This window comes from Daphnia pulex, chromosome 10, assembly GCF_021134715.1.
Source record: "Daphnia pulex isolate KAP4 chromosome 10, ASM2113471v1".
In the NCBI taxonomy this organism is placed as follows: Eukaryota; Metazoa; Arthropoda; class Branchiopoda; order Diplostraca; family Daphniidae; genus Daphnia; species Daphnia pulex.
The window spans coordinates 5,701,052-5,720,612 of NC_060026.1; positions in this window are offsets into that span (position 1 = coordinate 5,701,052).

Sequence of the window (19,561 nt, forward strand, 5' to 3'; positions counted from 1 at the left end):
ACAGCAAAGATCAACACGAACGGAGGAGACAGTGCCACTGGGAGAAATGATAGAAATTCAATCAGAGAGAATTCCAACGATGAGATGAATCAGATAACAGGTATATTTTTGACTGTCCAGAACCTAAATAATGTTAGTAGGCAGGCACCATCAAACGCACTCTTGATATCGAGAAACAAATCCATGGCTATAAAGAGTATATCAAGTAAAGCTCTTAAAGTATGTAGTAATACTGCAACTCCAATCTGTCTTAGGATGAAATTTAAATCAATAAAATTTTAATTTTGAATAGATGTGATTACTTGTAATTGTGCGTTAATTGTCTTTGGATACGCCAACTGCATTATTGATTGAGAAAATGATGGAATTTTAGATTGATTACTTTTTACAGTAACTTTTGTCAAGAAAATTGTAGTGATATAAGGCACAAAGGTCAGAGTTTGAACTTACAAGTTTAGAGAAAATAATATGTAAAATTCTGTTTGATTAGTTTTGCTTCAACACAAATTATTCAAAGTTTATTTCTTCTTCGGCTGGGTACAATTATTTTTTTTCTGATTTGAAATGAAGTTGCTGAAAAAGAAATGAGGTCATCAATACCGTCGTTACTAAAAATATGGATATCACCACCAAAATGGTCAATCAACTTTGACTTAATGGATTTAGAAGAGTATGGCTCTAGCCTTCCGAAGCCATTAAGTTGCTGGTATATTTAATGGTGATTAAATCGTCATCGTTCTCTTCTAGATATTTGTTTTGCTTTAAGAAAACGCAAACAGGGGGGGGGGACATAAAAGGGAAAATCGGATCACCTATCCTACTACTAAATTTCCTATTATTGCTTCACTTATTCCGCTTTATCACAACTTTGCCTGTTATAAGGAATTTTTCATTGCAAATTATATTATATCAAGATTGTAAAGATAAATGCAATTCTAAAAATTCTTGTTTTAGCAGTTAGTAACTAGGTACAGATTCATTAATTGCAACAATTGTATTGTGAGAGTGAAGCTTAAGTACAAAATAGAGCTAAGTTTAAATTTCGATACTATTTTTCCAAAATTTTATAATAAATTTTATTTGAAAATACATTTTAATTAAAAAATAATCATGTCATAGATTAAGAGGTAGGGGAGACTGGGGCGAAATGGAACAACTTTTTTTGTCTGTCGTCTTTGTTATGATTTCTGACAAACTAGATGCATTTTAAAATTTCTGTTTGTTCTATATTGTTAAGCTACATCTTGGCTACCCACTTATTTTTTTTTGCATGTTGAAAGTGAAAAATAAACGAGATATCAAAGAAACATAAGTAAGCTTTTTTTTTACTCGGTCTCAACTCGACCGAAAAAAGACGGGGTAAAATGGAACAAACCCCGGGGTAAAATGTAACGCCATTTTTCTCAGCAACGGCTCAATAAAATCTATTGAAAAATCTATAGAAAAATAGAACATTCATTAATCTTCAAGATTATTACTATTTTTGTTAAAAAAAAGGAAATTATTCTTGAGTAATCATTGTTTAAAAGTGGGACTATTTTTTCTTCAATTTTTTTTTGCTGTTTTCTGGTTGTTCTTACTTAACCCCGCCTATTTCCGCTAGTCATTTGTTTTTTACACTGTCCCGCCCCTTATGTTCGAGAAAGAAGGAGGGCTTAAATTTCAATGCGTCAAAATTTTTGTTGCCCAAATTTTCAATGCCCAAAAAATGTGTTCACTTTAACCCCGTAAAAGTTGTTACATAAAAAGTAACATTTTCTCGGTGTACAAGTGAGCAATTATTTTTTTTTTACGCCATAAAATAGAAAAAAGAAAAATCTTTAAAATGGCCAAAAATCTTTAAAACCCATTAATCCAACACGATCGACGAAAAAGGAATTGGATGTAAGACACCAATAATTAAAAAATGAATTAAAACTAAAGGTACCCCGATTCCTTATGGGAATTTACACAGGGAAAAACTAATGAGATCTAAAATGGCCGATTACGGCGTTGCCAGATTGGAAAATCCTGACTTTCCGCACTGTGAACAAGTTCTATTACTACACCGCTCGTATATCTAATATGACGAACATCATGTATGGATTATGTGTTTGGAAGGTAGATGTATGTCAATAGGAAATTCAACATTTTCTGTCCTAAATGCATACAATTTTTGCGTCCTTATTAGGACGTAAAAACTTATCGCCCATTTTACGAAATAAAAGGGAAATCATATGAATATCCCTACTAAAACCAAAACCGACAAGACGTCATTTGGACGACGGACCTAACAGGATATCCTATGGATATCTTGTGTTAGCAGGGATGTCGTATGGTAAAACGTTTTATGTGTAAACAAATCACCAATGCCCATTACATTTTTCAACACTCATCATTTGCCCAGTTGTCGATCCTGTTGCATTTATTTTATAACTGTTTGTTGGAAATGTAAATTTTGCACATGAGAGATGTTTTCTCAGATTTTTTTTCCAAAATATGCAGGCTGCATACATCGGCGGAATATTTTTCCACTCTCCTAACTGTTCAATATCCACTGTTTTTATGTCAGTGTACTGATACCTGCAATGATTATTTTAATGATAATAATTGGATTTTATTATCTGTGACTTTTTAAGACATTTACATGCCTTTAAAATTACTTTGAAACTGCAACTGGCAACTAGGCGTGTTACAAGGGGAACAGTTGAGTAAACGAAGAGATTACAATTCGTAGGAGGTAGCACTGTATTGTAACACTAGCAAGGTTTGCATCTACAATAAAGACAGTGAATACACTTGCGTGTGCGATCTCCGCTGGAGTTGAGCTTGTATACCTTATAGTTAGTAGTTAGTGTAATACCTAGTAAGAAAAAATAACCTAATGTAGAGAAATGCAAAGGAATGACTCCCATACTTTTATTTTTTCTTAATTCTTATATTTAATTAATCGGCAGTGTAAAGAAAAAAAATGTTCCACATAGCCCGGTCACCGGTCAATTACAGTGCATTGTTCACGCATAATATCCAAAAATTCAGCCCTTGTCTGGACGTCAGGATTAGCATAGGGCATCTTTCAAACCACTCTACCATTCTGGCCGCCTGGTAGTCTGTTGAAGGTTAGAGATTTGCCCACCTCTACAGAACTGTTTCTTGCTCATCAGCCGTGAAATATTGGTTGAAATCCTAATAAAAGATCCGGTGTATCTCGATCCTGGCCTAGTGCAGCAGAACAATTTTCACCAATGAAGAATGTGCCCTACTAGCACACATATGTCCAAAGTAAGTTTCAAACTCTGTCCATAGGAAATTTGTTCTTTGAACTGGATCAAAAATTTAAATCGTCCAGTCCTCCCCCCCAAAAAAAACTTCATTTGTTAATTTTCTCCATGTTATGTTATTTTTTTGACCCCGTTCTCAAGGATGTAATGATGATATTACATTTTTACCTGAGCGTCGATATGATTTGTTATTATTAATGATGATTTAATGCTGATTAAAAATTAATAATTAATAAACTACAATGACTACAGTACCCACGCCAGGTATTGGATCATCCCGATCCAAAACTGGCGTTTTAACCCGCGCGAGATAGGCCTAACGGTTTTTCGCGCGGGCATTTTTTATTAGACTTTAATTGCACCTGAACTTCATTTTTTCCTCAGAAAGATGAGTGACTATTCTTCATCTTTCTGATTTTTAATTTTCAAAAAGTGTTTAAGTTCTGTATTTTATTGTATCATTTTGAAATATTGGATCACCCAAAAATATGTCTTATGGCCTGTCCCTACCCACGGCATGGCCTTAGGATATGGCGGATCCAATATTTCAAAACGATCCATTTACGTTACTTATAGAACCCAAACACTTTTTTTACACGTAGCACCATAATAAAGCACGCAAAAAGAGGGGGGTGTTCTTAATAGCTTGGTGGGTACTGTATTAACTATTTTATTTTTTTTTATTAAACCCCAGAGTGGGGCTAACTCTTTTTTCTTTTAGCTATAATTCTCACATTTTTTACGCATTAAGTTACTTTAGATTTTTCAAAATTTGAAAACAAAAAATAAGAGACAACTGAACCCAGATACGGGGTCAGTCGCTCATACCACCGGGCCAAGTCATCTTGGCCCTTGTATTTCTTGTGGGAAAAACCTGACTGACAGTAAAAACTCGAAATTTAAAAAAATCCCAATAATGCAACCCACCAACAGAACATCAATAAAAATGGTTAAAGAAGTAAGGTAGTTGACTAAAAACACGAAAACAGTCGAACACAATAATTTTACTGCTGTCATATGCAACTTTATGTTAGCCAAATAGCTACAACGTTGTTTGGCCAATATACCCTCAAAAAAGGGGTTTTAGTATATTAATTAATATCTTTTATTTAAACTATTGTAAATACAAAACAAACTAAACAGACTTGAAGAAGAGATAGCCTAAAATATTTTCCATATTTTTTATAATTCTAAAGTAATCGAAAAAGCCGATAATTGATTCAAAAGTCATTGTAGGACGACCCACTTTTAAGACAAAAAATTTATTTTATTTTTAATTCCTCAACCGTTCGTCGTAATACCATGCAATTCTGTTTTACGATGAACATTACTAACATCTACATCTCCTGATTTTGTAATATTTTATGGCAATTCTAACCCATCAAGAAATCAATTGAGCCAACCGACTCGAACGCCAGATAGCCCCACTCTCCCCTATATTGAAAAAGTAGCGGTTTTGGGCTCCCATATTGTTAGGCAATTATTTAAAGCTTTTTATCAATTTATTTTGGATCGAAAAAAGCGCTAATAAAATTGAGACAAAGCCTTGTCTCAAGATGCATCTAGTGGGTTTAGACCCAAAAGCCGTAATGAAAGGTATATTAGCCAAATATAGTGTGGTAGAAAAATATCAGCTAAAAAATTTTCAATTAAAACAAAATAAAATATTCTTGAAAAAATTCTTCTTCTGAATGAGTGACCCCTAACTAAGACAAAGGTTTATCTCAAGGTGTGGAGGATAGGTAACTCAAATATTTTTCACAAAACATCTTGACAGCCAGCACTTCATCTTTGGGAAGAGGGTAGTTTTCGAAGTGGCACCATTTTCTTGACGGACGGCGACGTCGACGGACGGCGACGTCGACGGCAGTCGACGGTGAGACTGCCCAGTGGGTCCAACTGTCCAGTGGGATTCGGCAACGAAGTAGCCGATACTGCCAACTGGAGAAAGCATTGACTCCGGCGTGCCAGATTGAATATTTCGTTGAATTAGCCAGAGCTGCACTCGTCGTCCGATTGAGATCCATTGGCAAAACCTCCGACGTATGACCAAATGTTAAAAAAAACGGCCATCAATTCGCCATCTTCTTTTCTTTCCTGACTAGCGTTTCTTTCATGATTTCCAGGCCCAGCAGCCTGTTGGACAGGAAAGGCGGGTAACCAGATTGAGACTATGGGAAAGTAGCCTACTTCAGACTTTTTAATCCTTACATGGAGACTATGGAGCAAGCAAAAACTAAGAGGATACCAGTAAAACCCAGTCGCAGTTTTCAAAATAATTCGAAGCCACTTATAACAACAACCCCTTTAAATTTCAGCCTTTTTATTTTCCTCCCCGTTTTCTCACATTTGTTATCGTCTGTAAGGGAGAGTGAGGTGAAATTGGGCACGGGTCAAACGGGACAGTTGGAGGGAAAATAGTAAATATAATTTTAAAATTATAAAAAAAATTGCCTCAAATGGATAGTGATTATAAAGGTAAAAAGTTTAGGGCGTTTTTATTTTTAAAAACGGTTTTTTCTTCGCTAAAAATGTTGCCACCATGTAGTGTTCCTAACTAAAACTATAAAAAAAAGTATACACTATAAACATACTGACATGTTCTTTCTTCATTTCTTTTCGTTTGTGTAAGAATAATATCAAAGAAAAGAGTTTAGTTTTTAATTTTATACTCCAAAGGCTTTTAAAGTTTGGTCCCATGAAAAAAGTGAGTTAAACCGTGCATCGTACAAAACTGCCAAATCTATTTATCAAAGAGAGTTAAGAAAGACAAAACACCGTACATGGTCTTGTTTCCGTAAAACTGCAGCCAATAGTGACACTTTCAAAGCCTTGTCTTCTTTTACGGGTAAATGCAACTCTATCTCTCTCCCTGAGACTATTATTACAAATGGTGAATCGGTCTCTGACCCATCGGTTATTGTTGAGCACTGCGCGGATCATTTCTTTCCAAGTAAACGCCCGTCCACGGCTGCTCACGCATAAAAAACTGAGCGTTTAGTTGAGACTGCGCTTTTTTGCCCGGTCTCGACTCCTATTCCCCTGATCAGTGATTTGTGATTTAATTCTGCAGTTTCTTCGCTCAATCCTGATTCCTCGGCTGGAAATGATGGACTTCAAGCCTAACTATCGATTCTTTGCATCCCCTCGATTCAGGCTCGGCTTATTGCGATCCTAAATGCGTTTCTTCTACTTTGTTACTTCCCAGTCTCATGGAAATCTGTGAAGGTAACCATCATTGGCAAACCAAACAAAAAGTCTTATGATTCTCTTCACAACTTTAGACCTATCAGTTTGGGGAGCAATCTGGCTAAAACTTGGACGTCTTAACTGGCACGCTAGGGACTGCGACTGGCTCACTGAGGAGCAACATGGTTTTCTGGCTGGTAAATCTACTGAAACTGCACCCCCATTCACTTACGTCTTTTGTTGAAAATGGTTTCTCGGTCAAACACTTCTCTGCTGCTGCCGCTTTCCTTGATATTAAGAGTGCCTTCGACTCTGCTTGGAACCCTGCCATTATTGCTGCTCTGCATAGTAGATCTTGCCCCCAATACCTCTTAAAAATCGTAAGCAGCTTCCTAGCCGACCGCTGTGCAATTCTGTCTCATAATGGTTCGTCGTTTGAAAAGAGAGTGGAAGTTGGATGCCCGCAAGGCGGTGTCCTTTCGCCGTTCCTATGGAACGTTATGATCGATGACATTCTGCGCATCGTTTTTCCTTTTCTTTATTTGCTTATTGCTTATGCAGACGATCTGGCAATCATAACATCACACCTGGATCCGGCAGTGGCAATTGCTCACCTTCAAATAGCTTGTGACGCTATAAATGGATGGCTGGAAGGAGTTAAGCTCTCTCTTAATGCTGTTAAATCTGTTGTCATTCTATTCTCTCGTCGCTTTGCCCCTCTACCCTCTTTCAAAGTGTTCATTAATGGAGTCTCGATCCCTTGCTCGCAAACTGTAACCTACCTTGGATTTTTTATTGACGCCCAGTTAAACTGGTAACAACATATAATTCAAAAATGTGCTGCGGCGAAGAGGGCTCTGTTCTCATAACAATTGATTGCGACTGACATGGGGTGTCGATAGAAAGAGGATTCTCTTTCTTTACGAAACAGTGGTTGAACCGGTTCTTTTATATGGCTGTAGCATCTGGATTTCTGCTCTGCGGAAGAAAAGTGTGATTAAGAAGCTGCGCTCCTTCCAACGCTCAGTAGCGCTTCTCGCCACACGAGCTTTTAAAACTGCACCTTTAAAACATCCCCCTTCTAATTTTGTCCAATCTCCGACCTGTAGAGGCAAGGGCTTTTGAGTTAGCCTCTGTTGCTTTACTGAGTCAGTCTCATGCCAAAATGTTTTCACCTTCTTCTCGCCGTGTCATTAATAAAATGCTACCCTTGCTTGTGTGCTCTCCAAGAACTGAGCTGATTACGTACCCCCACCTCTCTAGTCATCCTCCCTGGAATATTGATCTTAGTCACATAGCCATTCCGTCTGATGGTACAGTCTCTCTCTATCCTGTTCATGACAGGCTGCTCCGCTTTTATATGGTTGCTTTCCGCGACGTCAAGCACTGTAGCTTCGGTGTTGTCTGTTTCGATGTCGACGGTTTGGCTTTCTCAAGCTATGGTCATCTCCCACTAGAATGCTCTTTACGTAGAGTTAGCGCTTACGCTCTTAACTCAGCCTTAATTTTTGCTCATGAAGTCGTAGGCTCTTCGTCTGACAAAATCTTTGAATTCTTTGTTCCTACATCTCCTTTCTTTTCCTACCCTTACAGGAGGCTTCATGATATGGAAATCAAGAACTTCTCATTGCTTGTTTCTATTCAATCTTTATCTACAGTGTTCACTGGCCTGCGCTCGGAGTCCGACGGATTCAAGGCAGCAGTCTTGCTTACCAGACAAATGCCAGTGAACCTAACTTTTCCGAATTTTCACTCGGTGGCTAAAGCCAGGTCTCAAATCACTCAATCTCTAAGCTCTGAGTGGGATGAGGAATGGTTATCATCTGCGCCAACTTGCACTAAATTGCTCTTTCCTGATGTGGCATCTGCACATGTAATTGGGGCTTTAGACTTGAAAACTTGGGTGGTGCAAATCATCACTGGTCACTGCGCCTTAAATGCGCATCAATATCGCTTCGGCTTTCTTGCTGATCCTGCTTGTCGTTGTGGTGATCAGTCAGAGTCCGTGGAACACTTTCTTTTCGTCTGTCCCCTTTATGATCGAGCTGGTTTCAAAACACAGTCCTTGGCTGAGCTTTCGCAGTGGCCGCCTCCACTGCATTCCATATTCCTCAGAGTCCTATCTTGTGGGCTGAATTCACGTGTTTTATTTCTCGAAGCAAAAGGCTTCTTTTTAGCCGTGCTCACGTTAGGCCACTTGAGTCTTTGAGCTGATTTCAGTAACTAGAAATACTGCTTCTTATATTTTACCCGAAAGTAATTATATGCCCTCCATGTCAATAATTCCCAATGCTTTCCTTCTTTCTTCTTTCTCCTCTTTTACTTACACTCCTCATTCAATGTCAGATTCACCAGATCGGAGTGTGAGGGATTGGGGGCTTCAGGGTGCCTCTCTCTCTCGGCTATACCGGCGGCCTTGAAGGTCTAACCATGCCGGGCAGACGCGAAAATTGAGAGAGTGGTAACCGGGTGACCTTCATGAACTCAACTGGGTCCGATAGACCCAGTTTCCCCAATCTTATGTATCTACCAGTCTTGCCGAACCAATGTATCATTGTAAATATTATGAACTTATATATGCTGGAAATACAATTGGGCAGCGCTCGTGTCGAGTACGGCCATTTTAAAATTTAAAAAAATACTCCAGTAGAGTTTGTATTTTGTCTCCTGATTAACACAGGATTGACATTTCTTTATAACTTACCAAGGAAGAGATAAAATAAGTTGAATTCGACGTCGTTGTGGGTGGGTTGGGACAGCTGATATGCCCAACATTGGACAGCCGTGGGTGGGGCTTGGGAAGGTGAATTTTCATGCCATCACTATTTTTTTGGGATCTTACTTAATTGATAACCGCTTTAAGTAATCGATAACCCGAAACCAAGCCCCCTTGATTTTTTATTTTTCCCCCTATCTGACATAAGCAGTTTCTTATGCTATAGGAAACTTTTTTAATAGATTTATGAAAATGAAAACTTTTCTAAATATAGAATTCAGTATTGCAGATATTATTTCATTAAAAAAAATTATTCTGGTGTTTTAGTAAACTAAACAGAGGCTGTCCCACATCAGCACTCAACCTAGTGTCCCAATTTACCCAATATCATGGGCTCCTCCCCCAATTTTCTCACAACTTTGTAAATCAGTACAGGGTAAACCATTTCTTCTAAAATTACCAAAAAATTACTGGAAATGCAAAATTGGTGCTGAAAACACCAATCAGATAAAAACAAAAATATTTTAATGGGTTAATTTATTTTGAAGTACCGTACAAGCGGTGTCCACCCGTTTCGGCACTTTTTTCGGCACTTTCTATTTTGACGTTTTCGGCACCCATATAAAACGCTTGGTCCCCCCTTGTATTTAAAATCTCCTCGTTCATTAAAAAAATCTTTCCGTTTCGGCACAAATTGTGTCTTTTTCGACACCAACTGTGTCCGTTTCGGCACAAAAACAAAAAATTATTTTTCATGTCATCTAGGGGTGATTTTCATTTCCTCCATCAAATTCACCACGTCTACCTCTGCCTCGCTCAACCCGCACAGAATCACCACTAACCTCATCATCAACTCCTCCAGCAAAGTTTGGGAATGCGTTTTGTGCAAAGATGTGGGAGACAATAAGGCAAATAAAGGAAACTTACTTCTCATCTCTAAAGTCATCTTAAGAAAAAAAACGGGGAAAGATGGTAAAAACGATTCTGATGATATGAATGTAGACTTCCGATTCTAATGAATGCCCAGTCGTCTCATGTAGGCATCGAACCCTTCTATCCCGCATATTAGTCGAATGCTATGCCACTGTGCCATGAGTCCCTATTCAGCTGAACGAAGGGCAAGTAGAAATCGTACCAAATTTACTAAATAAGACAAACAGATGTATCTCATTTCCGACCTTACGATTACACCATTCATTTTTGCATGGTTAGTTATAAAATATGCATCTTAGTTATAAAATGAATTTTCTCTAATAAATTATATTATATCAGAGATTCAAACCCGGATGTCCCGTACAAGCACAACGTACAGCATAACAACAAAACACGCCCTATTTGACCCCACTCTCCCCTATAGATACGTCGTGGTATAATACTTAATGCGCTCCGCATTTTATTGTAAACAGGTTGCTAGTTATAATTATAAAAGAGAGTTGCTGCGTAACGACTAGACCCTCTTGATATGAGCTTCGAGCTTGATAGCACCGAGCCATCTAAATAACGCAACATGTGTACGTTTTGAGGGGAAAGTGAATAATAATGAAGGAACTACGAAGACGTTTTTCGTAAGTATACTAGTTACCGGCCGCTTTTTGGTATAACCGAACACTGGGACGCTACTGTTGATTCCTATTCCCCATCTGTAAAGTCGAACTATTAGCAGGGAAAATTCGGCCAACCCTGTGATCTGGAATGTCTGGCTCCGCCTTTTTTAAGCGTTCGTGTGCCGTGTTGGAAACAGAGTCTGTAACAACAGAGTCTGTACGTGAAAAGTATATTCTACGTTTCGCGATGAAAATTCAGGAACATTGTAGACAGCATGAAATTTTTCCGAAGTGAAAAAGTTAACCCCTTTGTTGATGTAATCGACCGCTTGGTGCGCAGCGCTCGGTGGGTGTCAGCTGGAAAAGTCGGCGAACCCTGTAATGTGGATTGTGTAGCTCCGCCCTTTTTCCGAATAACGCGTTCGCTCGTCGTGTTTCCGTGAACTAAAAATTATAATTTTTGTTTGACAATTATTAGTGCCACGTCGAGCAAATAACTGTTCAAACCACATCAAGATCCATAGTGCCATTTAGAAGTTATTTTCTCGTGAAATGGTTGCAACTCAGAGTAGGAAATAAGTTGGTGAACCAAGAGGGAATAAGTTCTACATTTATTGTAAATTTTGTTCGCGTTTTGTTGTGAATTGACAAGCAAAAATGTTAATTTTAGTTCTTAATTTGACCGCTAGATGACGCTGCAGCGTTTTTTTTTTTATTTTATAGATTTTTTTGCCCTGATCTAAATGGCTATTGCCATACCATACCCACAGTATAAACGGCGCGCCATACTCTAAAAAGGCAACGTTTAGTAACCATCTAAATAGAAGAAGAGATACAGGCAAATATTATTCTGTGAAAAGAAGAAGTCTAGTTTCGAAACTTGATGTCAGTATGTGTTTTAAATAGCTATACCTTTCCGGACAAATAGGGTGCGATATATGTCTCAAAGTAAAAAAAAAAAATACTGCCACATAATAGGAATGTGCCGGGTGTGTACGAGAAATAATATCATCGTTCCTGGACTTTGGTATCTTGGAGACTATACAGACCGCCAGCACTGGACGGATAATTTGAACGACAGCCGTTATAGAATAGCCATTCGAAAAAGGGGGAGGTTGACAAAAGGTTAACGCTTTTCTTGACTTGCCTGAGAAAAACGCAGAATTAACAAATACGAGCGGCACTTCAACGCAGTACAAAGGAGTAAACAAAAAAAGGTCACAGAGCTAACACAAGGATTTTCAAAAAAGAAGGAGGAGAGGCGGCGAACCTTATCCGAAAAGAGAAATTCAACATTCAGCGATCTCCATATACTACCCTGCTCATTCAACTGTCATAAACCTCCCTCAAGACTCGGCAAATACTCCCAAATATATGTGAAAAATATGCATGGCAGAGTATTGAAAGACTTTTACTTACATCTTTTGAATTTTTCTTTTTTAATTATTGCTTATATACACTGAACAATACGAGAAACCACGAGACGTTCTGGAGACGACCAATTCCGGTCGATTGTATAGGCGCTGCAACGAATATAAAACTTGCCAACATAAAGAGGGGTACTTTTATTGGCTTCGTTTTCTACTTAACTATCCTATCAACTCGGGGTAAAGTAGATTGCAGCAATAAATGCTTGTCGACTTTTACTCGGCATTTTATGTACTATGTACAGTACTTTTTATGCCAGTAGCCCATATCTTGTCATGGATATTATCTTTCGACCTAGTATAGTAGAATGCAGTAAATGAACTTGCGTTAAGACTAACAGGAATGTCTTTCCAACATCAAGATCTAGGAGTGAAATAAACCGAATACTTTTAAAGTCATTTAGTAATCATCTAATAACTAACGTCCATCTTGGAAATTATTTACGTAACCAGAATTTAGAAAAGGTTTCCAATTCAAAATTGGGAATTCTCACTTATTAATTATACAGATGATTATTTAATTGAAATGACGAAAGCAACGTCTGTGAACGACGAGCGTATCTGAATTATAATGAGAAAAGAAATATGTTAAAAATGGGAAAGCGAATTATTCAAATTTTCAGACATTTTCTAATCGTTTCTGTCTCCTCCAAGTCATTACTGCTAGGCATTGCTATAGGTGCTTCTTCCAATACTACTTTCATTGTCTAATGACCGCGCTTCTAGTAAATTGCGACATATATTTGTACGACTCTTCAATTAATCATAAACGAAAGTCCTGTACAAGGGAAACTTTGGCACAAAACGTTTCGCTATGTCATCTTCCAACCGCATTATTCTTTCGTGTTTCTTGACTTTCTTCAATTTAATTTCAACTCCATGCAGGAATTTGAATTGTTAAAGCAGACGGAGAGGATGTAGGAACAAGGGACACACGGAATAGTTAAAATAACAGAGACCTAGTTACGAAGCGGTGGTGATGTGCGTGAACCCTAACCCGGAGCGCGCATTTCCTTTGCCACCTCTTCCGCCCATTCCATTCCCTTTCCATTTGTGCTCAAATGTGTGAGACAGATGTGCCACTGAAAACCTTTTTTTTTCGGTATTGTGCAAATGAGAAAACCTTTTCAATTCCGGTTGACGTTCATAGAAATCTCCCCGGAACAAACGCGGCAAAAGCGTACAATTCTTTACATATTGGACGTTTTTTTTTCTAAAAGGTGTCGGAATAAGCACGAAAGGGAAAGGGGGGGGGCTTCGTCATGGATTTATCAGTCAAAGCGCTTGGGCGGTGTTTCTGATTTTGGGGAACTTTAAGGGTGTGTCGAGTAAAAGGTATAGAAAAATTCTACAGATTATTGGAGAGAGGGGGGGGGGTACAGTAATACAGGTAATTTTTTTTTCTGAATATTCCATCGATGGACTAGGCAAAGGTTTCAGGGCAAGCCAAAAGCCAGCAACTTTGGATGTTATTCCAACACCGTATCTAATTTAGCCCATTGTAAAAAAAAGGAAAAAATATTTCCGCTGGTAGGGATCGAAGGGCAATGAAACCATCCAGCTTCCGTCAATAACTATCCGTAGAGCAGAGAGTAGTAGTCCTAGTAGTAATATCTTATATTGGAGTGATGACATTCCATCATAATTTTCCGAAACCCGAAACGCGTTGAACAGAGAAATCACCGCTCGTAAAAACCTCTTCAAAAGATCGTAAAAATTAACGATAGGCCGTTAAAACCTCTGGCTGCTGTTTTCTTTCATTTTTTGACCTTAGATTTCGATCCGGAATCTCATATTGTTAGTTTACTTCGCTGTCCAGTTGATACTTTAATGACCTCAATTACTACTACCTACCTAGCGATCTTTTTTGGCCGTCCTTTCTCTACAACCTTCCAACCTTCAGGACTGCTGGCCTCGGCTGGCCTTGTCATCGAGGGTGACGAATTCGAAACTTGCTGGTCTTCAAGAAAAGCCTTCAACTTATTTGACCCCACAGATGAAGAAGCATCACAGCTTATAGTTCCCTTCAATTTCGTCCTTTTCTTGATCTTCATTCATAGTTGATGTTAAAAGAGACGCGGCAGCAGCAACTGAAGCCCCGGGTCTAGAATGACAGGGCAAGATGGTCAATGGGTCCAGTTGGTCTTGAATCCCAAGAGCCACCGACTCGGATGGACGGAGATAAAAGGTTGGAACCACTAGCCATATGTCTGTGAGCTCTGTGGTCAATTTAGAAAGGTGAAACGTATATATATTAGAGAGACAAGCTGCGTACTGTATATGTGAACAGCGCGTAGGCGGAAGAAATAACAGACGTCGGGTTCATGTCACCTGGTCAGCTGAGTTGATTCGCTCAAGCGCGAGAGGCAAACAACTGGCGCGCGTTAATGTGTTTTCCAGCTCATTTCAACAGCAGCTCAGTTTGTGGACTAAATAGACTGCTGGCTCGCAAACTTGTTACGCGACTCAGCTACCCTTTTCTCATTTCCTTCTTATTATTATTCAAACAACAATATATGTGACCGGTCAGAAAAGGACTACTGTATATTCTCACCGAGATTTACTCCAAAGTAGGCTTTTTACTTTGGATTATAAAATTAGACTCGAATTTGTACGTCGTCGGCAGTCTGGGAGGGAAAATATTTTATCGAGTAGGAAAATCTTCGCAGCATTTTAAGGCTTCAGTGCTTTTGCAAATTAGTTGAAGGTATTCAAAGAATTGGTAGAGCTCTATCCGTCGATGTTAAATGACTAATGAAAGAAGTGGAGCTGTTCTTAAGAGAAAAGATAATCTCTGAAAAGAAATAAGTAAAAACAACATTCATGCCCTCTGAAAAATGAAGAAGAAAAATAGTATTTGGTAGAGTCTCTTGGCGTCATGAAAGTTATCTGCACTTCCTTGTGATTTAAGCACCGTTGCCCCTATTGTCAAATCATCTTAATAATCCGACTAATTCCATCATGGCGACGGCTTGGTGAAGGATTTTTGTTTCTTCTCCGTTACCAGAGAGACGAAGACAAACACAATGTTGTTTGGCTGGAAAGTTGTTCTCTTGGATTTTCATATATTTCTTTTCTTTCCGCTTCTTTGGAGATTATAGCCATCCACGGTCGGAGAAACCTCGAGGACAGAGATAACATCATTGCTCACAATATAATTCCCTTCTACAAACACACAGCACACACACATATAAATAAATATATATCTTAGCTGCTGCTGCCGTACTGTACTTGCTTCTTTCTCTCGTCACGCTCTACTCTTCCATCCCCCATTCTCTTCTCTTCCTTTCTCTCCCTACCATCTCCTCTTTCATCCATCTATCTCACTCTCTTCTGGCCTTAACATCTTTTCTTTTTTTTCTGAACTAATTACTGACCAACGTGGGCAACAACAAGAAATGTCTGGAAGATTGCCCACCGTACTAGAAGGCACGGAATAATAAAAAGTAACGCCGATTACATTATCTTTATGTTATTATTGTCGAAATTTCTAACTTTTTGGAATGATGATTTATCAAAAGATTTGATTCACGGTTTTTTGAGAACGCTTATTTTGTATTTTTTTAATTAATCAATGTCCTTGTATGGCTATTGGGTTACGTGTTTTGCTCAACACATTTTGAGTCAGCGCATATTACACACGGCGCAGCTAGCGGTTCCATACTCATGGAAAAGCTTGGAAATCCCTTCTCGAATGAAATCATGTGGCTTCGCCGAAATGTCTATGCACTGCTGACTTTCGGGGGCCCCTCAAATTGCGCCTTTACAGGTATATGTGAATTCAACGTAATCAAATTAAGTACTGCATAATGAAAGGCGGACTTGATGGATGTCAAGAATGCACGAAGTTGAAAAGTGGGAGTGTGATACCCCCCCCCCCCTCCCCACTCTAACGGAGCAGTGTTTTATACGTTCGTTTCATTTAGGGCCGATGCGAAGATGCAACGTCTCATAGCAATTGATTCCGCTGCGACTATCACGAAGCTATAAGAAAATGCAAGGGAAAATAAGAAAAACATAAATAAATGACTAGCTGTAATGCCATCCGTCGTTACGGTGGGGTTTCGACGAAAGACCCACTAGACACCGGAGCTACTCTGCTCTTCGATTTTCTCTTGCTGGAGCGTTCTTGCAAAAGTAAGCAACCATATCTAACTATAGGCCATTTCCTAGGAATTGGCTGATTGTATATTGCTCACCCTCTTGGATACTTTTCGACGAAGTCGATGGCGAAAAGGGCAATGGCGATTGGATACAGACAGCTGGTCGCGGCGTGCAAGCCGTAAAGTGTACTGTAGTCAAGGAGATGGAGGGAGGTGGTGGGGTGGGTGGGGGGCTTGCAGCAGTACAGATATATCGAATGTAGATGATCGGATAGACCGTGAATTTGATTGAGGGCCAACGAGGAGCATATCTGTACGGTTAGTGGTTGGTCCGAGAAGAAGAGATAGAGAAAGAGAGAGAGGATAATGGCAGGCAGGCGAGCAGGAAAAGTAGCATCTCCTGAACTCCGGCACGGTTTTCTACTGATCAAGGCCACTGGAAAAAGTCCGTCCAGTAACGCCCAGGCATCACGACTCGCAGTTATTCATCAATGCGCCATAAGGGATCAAAATAAGCCAGCGAGTGTAATCACTCGATAGGGAGGGGGTGGAGGAATACCAAGGATGGAGGAGGGGGGGGGGGGAGAGAGATGAAGAAGAAGAAGAAGAAAAAGAAGAAGACGGCCATGTCAAGTCGATCCTTCATCGCACGGGCAAGAACTTGCTGCGCGCCATCAAAAAGGCAGACCAAAGGAAATTATAGTCATTGAGCTGCAGCTTACATGGGGGCTGCGCTCCCAACAGCAGCGGTCGTTGCATACAAATATATATCTATGACCGCTGCAGCAGCGGCAGCGCAGCAGCAGCAGAGCAGCAGTTGATGTATTCAAAACCGCACAGCCATGGCACAGCCCAGGCACAGCCATGGCTTCTAATGGATAGCAGCTACATCAGTCGAGAGACGAGACTCACAGAGAGAGACTCACACAGAGAGCCGGAGAGGAACAACCCCAAGAAAACACATCTACATAGGGTCGCAGCTAGATGTAACTACACCTATGTTTGTATTATATCCACCAGCCAAAAAAGAAAAAAAAAAAAAAAGAGGGGGATGGCAGGGGAATCAACATTTGCATTATCCGATAGTTACCTATTACCTTCTTCCAGCCGTGTATACTTATTACAGACTCGGTTCTTCGAAGCCCGCCAAAATATTTCAAAACTATAGAGCCGTTGAATGATATAGGGGCTGCGCCTGCTGTGCGCGGGCAAAAACAACTGGGCGAAATTTCAGACGTGATTGTGTAGTAGCGACTTGTTTGTTTTATGACTAGATCCATTTTGGATAGTGAGGGAAATATTGGGGGGCTCAATTGGTTTACTCGCCAGCTAATTGCCTCTTTAACAGCCGAGTACCAGGAATCTCTGCTTCCTAATAGGTTTCTGGCAGCAGGTATACAGCAGAAGCTATATATGTAGAGGCCATGCGTGTGCCCTTTGTAGTGGGGTTTATTGAACGTGAACTGATGTTCAATATTTTGTATATAGCCAACAGCCGATATTCAGGTTAAGGAAGTAATCATGCATGCGATATATAAGTCTAAGATCCCCTAAGAAATTCGCTCTCGTCGACACACAGCGCACACAGTCGGTGGAGCACAATTGCTGGTCTGTAGTCTGTACATAAATGCCAGCTCTGCCTATAGAGAGAAGATGAGACCTCCAGGTCACAAGACCGAGCTAGAAGAATATATTTGTGCTTTGCCTAAAGCAAATAGGAGGATTCGAATGATTAGACTTGTTTCTTTGAGAATATTTCAGATTTTACCTTTTATTTTGAAATAAATAAATAAATAAATAATAATAAATACTATCAGACGTAAAAGTCGACAAGGAGCTTGTGCCCGATTCATATAATAGAAACAGAATTTTAAAAAAAAATAAAATAAAAATAAAAAACCGGTCGGCAATTATCAATCATGCTCGGTTGAAGGCCCAGAAGCTTGAATTTTGAGTGTATATATAAGAACCAATATCTGAATTAAAAATCTTCTCTGGAGCTGAAGAAAGCATCGAGAGTCGAGATTTAAGGTTTTCAACCAAATGGAATGGCCAAGTTTGCCCCCATCATCTAAAGCTTCTCGTTGCATCTTTAATTCGGATGACGACAAAAGGTTATACACGCGTCGTTATTATTGATCTTTCAACGGGCTCTTTTGTGTCGACTATGTATAGACTACATAGAGCTCAACTGACTCAAGTAATATTAAATGAGCTGATTTGGAATATTGGAGTTGAGACTTGAGAGCCTTGCCATTTTCTCTAAAACCTCACTAGAAAATAGAAATCTAGGAAGACTTTGATTCTTGTAAATCTTCCGAGTCTTTTATCCCCTTTTCTGGGATAAAGGCCATCATCATGTCGAACGGAAGAAAAGGGAAAAAAGAAAGAAAAAAGGAAAAATCCTACTGCATGTCATGGGATTTCATTTTAAGCTGGTAATATCATCCATGAGTGCATCAGTGATTTTCAAGATTGCGCACACATGCTCTTCTTCCTAACCAAATGTAAAGAGATTTCAATAGTTTTTATTCTTAACGTCTACTTCACTATACTATGCTGCTGCAGCACACCATGGTTATATAAATCGTAAATAGTTTGCTGCTGCTGCTGCTGCTCTCGGTAATCTTCTGTTTTCTTTGGACAAACACACAATAGACATCTGTAGTGTCTATCTATTATATAATCACCACATTTCGTCTACCCCAATTGAATCGGGGTTTTCATCGCTACCTTTTACGCCAGAGTAGCTACATATCGCAGAGTTTATGTTCCACTCGGGTCTAGTACTCGGTAAAAAGTACCTGAAAATACTCGATAACTATTGTGAGCGCAACCCGATGATGAAGGTATATTTATATAAACTATGCAATGGAAATGTATAGGGAATTTCGACCACATAACGGTCTTAGAGTCCTGGTATCTCTCGTCTCTCTCTCGGTCGTGCACACATGAACACACGCGGAGAAAGGGAAAAAGAAAAAGTCTAGGAATATAAAAATACAAGGAGAAGAAAAGAAACCAAATCTCTTTTATACCTCCATAGCAAGCAGTAGTAGTAGTCACTGATGTGCTTTGTTATTGGTTAGTATGTACCTGGTCAAAAAAAGAAAAAAGAAAAAAAGAAAAAGAAAAACGCCGCCGGCTATATTCCTCCTCTCTTTATATTTCGCTCTACCAACAGTTTTTTGGTTTCTCCTCTGCTTCAAGGTACACTCATATCTAAAAACGGGCTGTGTACTACAGCGTGGAAGTTTTGGGGCGGAGCGGTCTGTATAGTGCTGCATGGCGCGGAGTAGTATAGACGAGTGGTAGAGGAGTG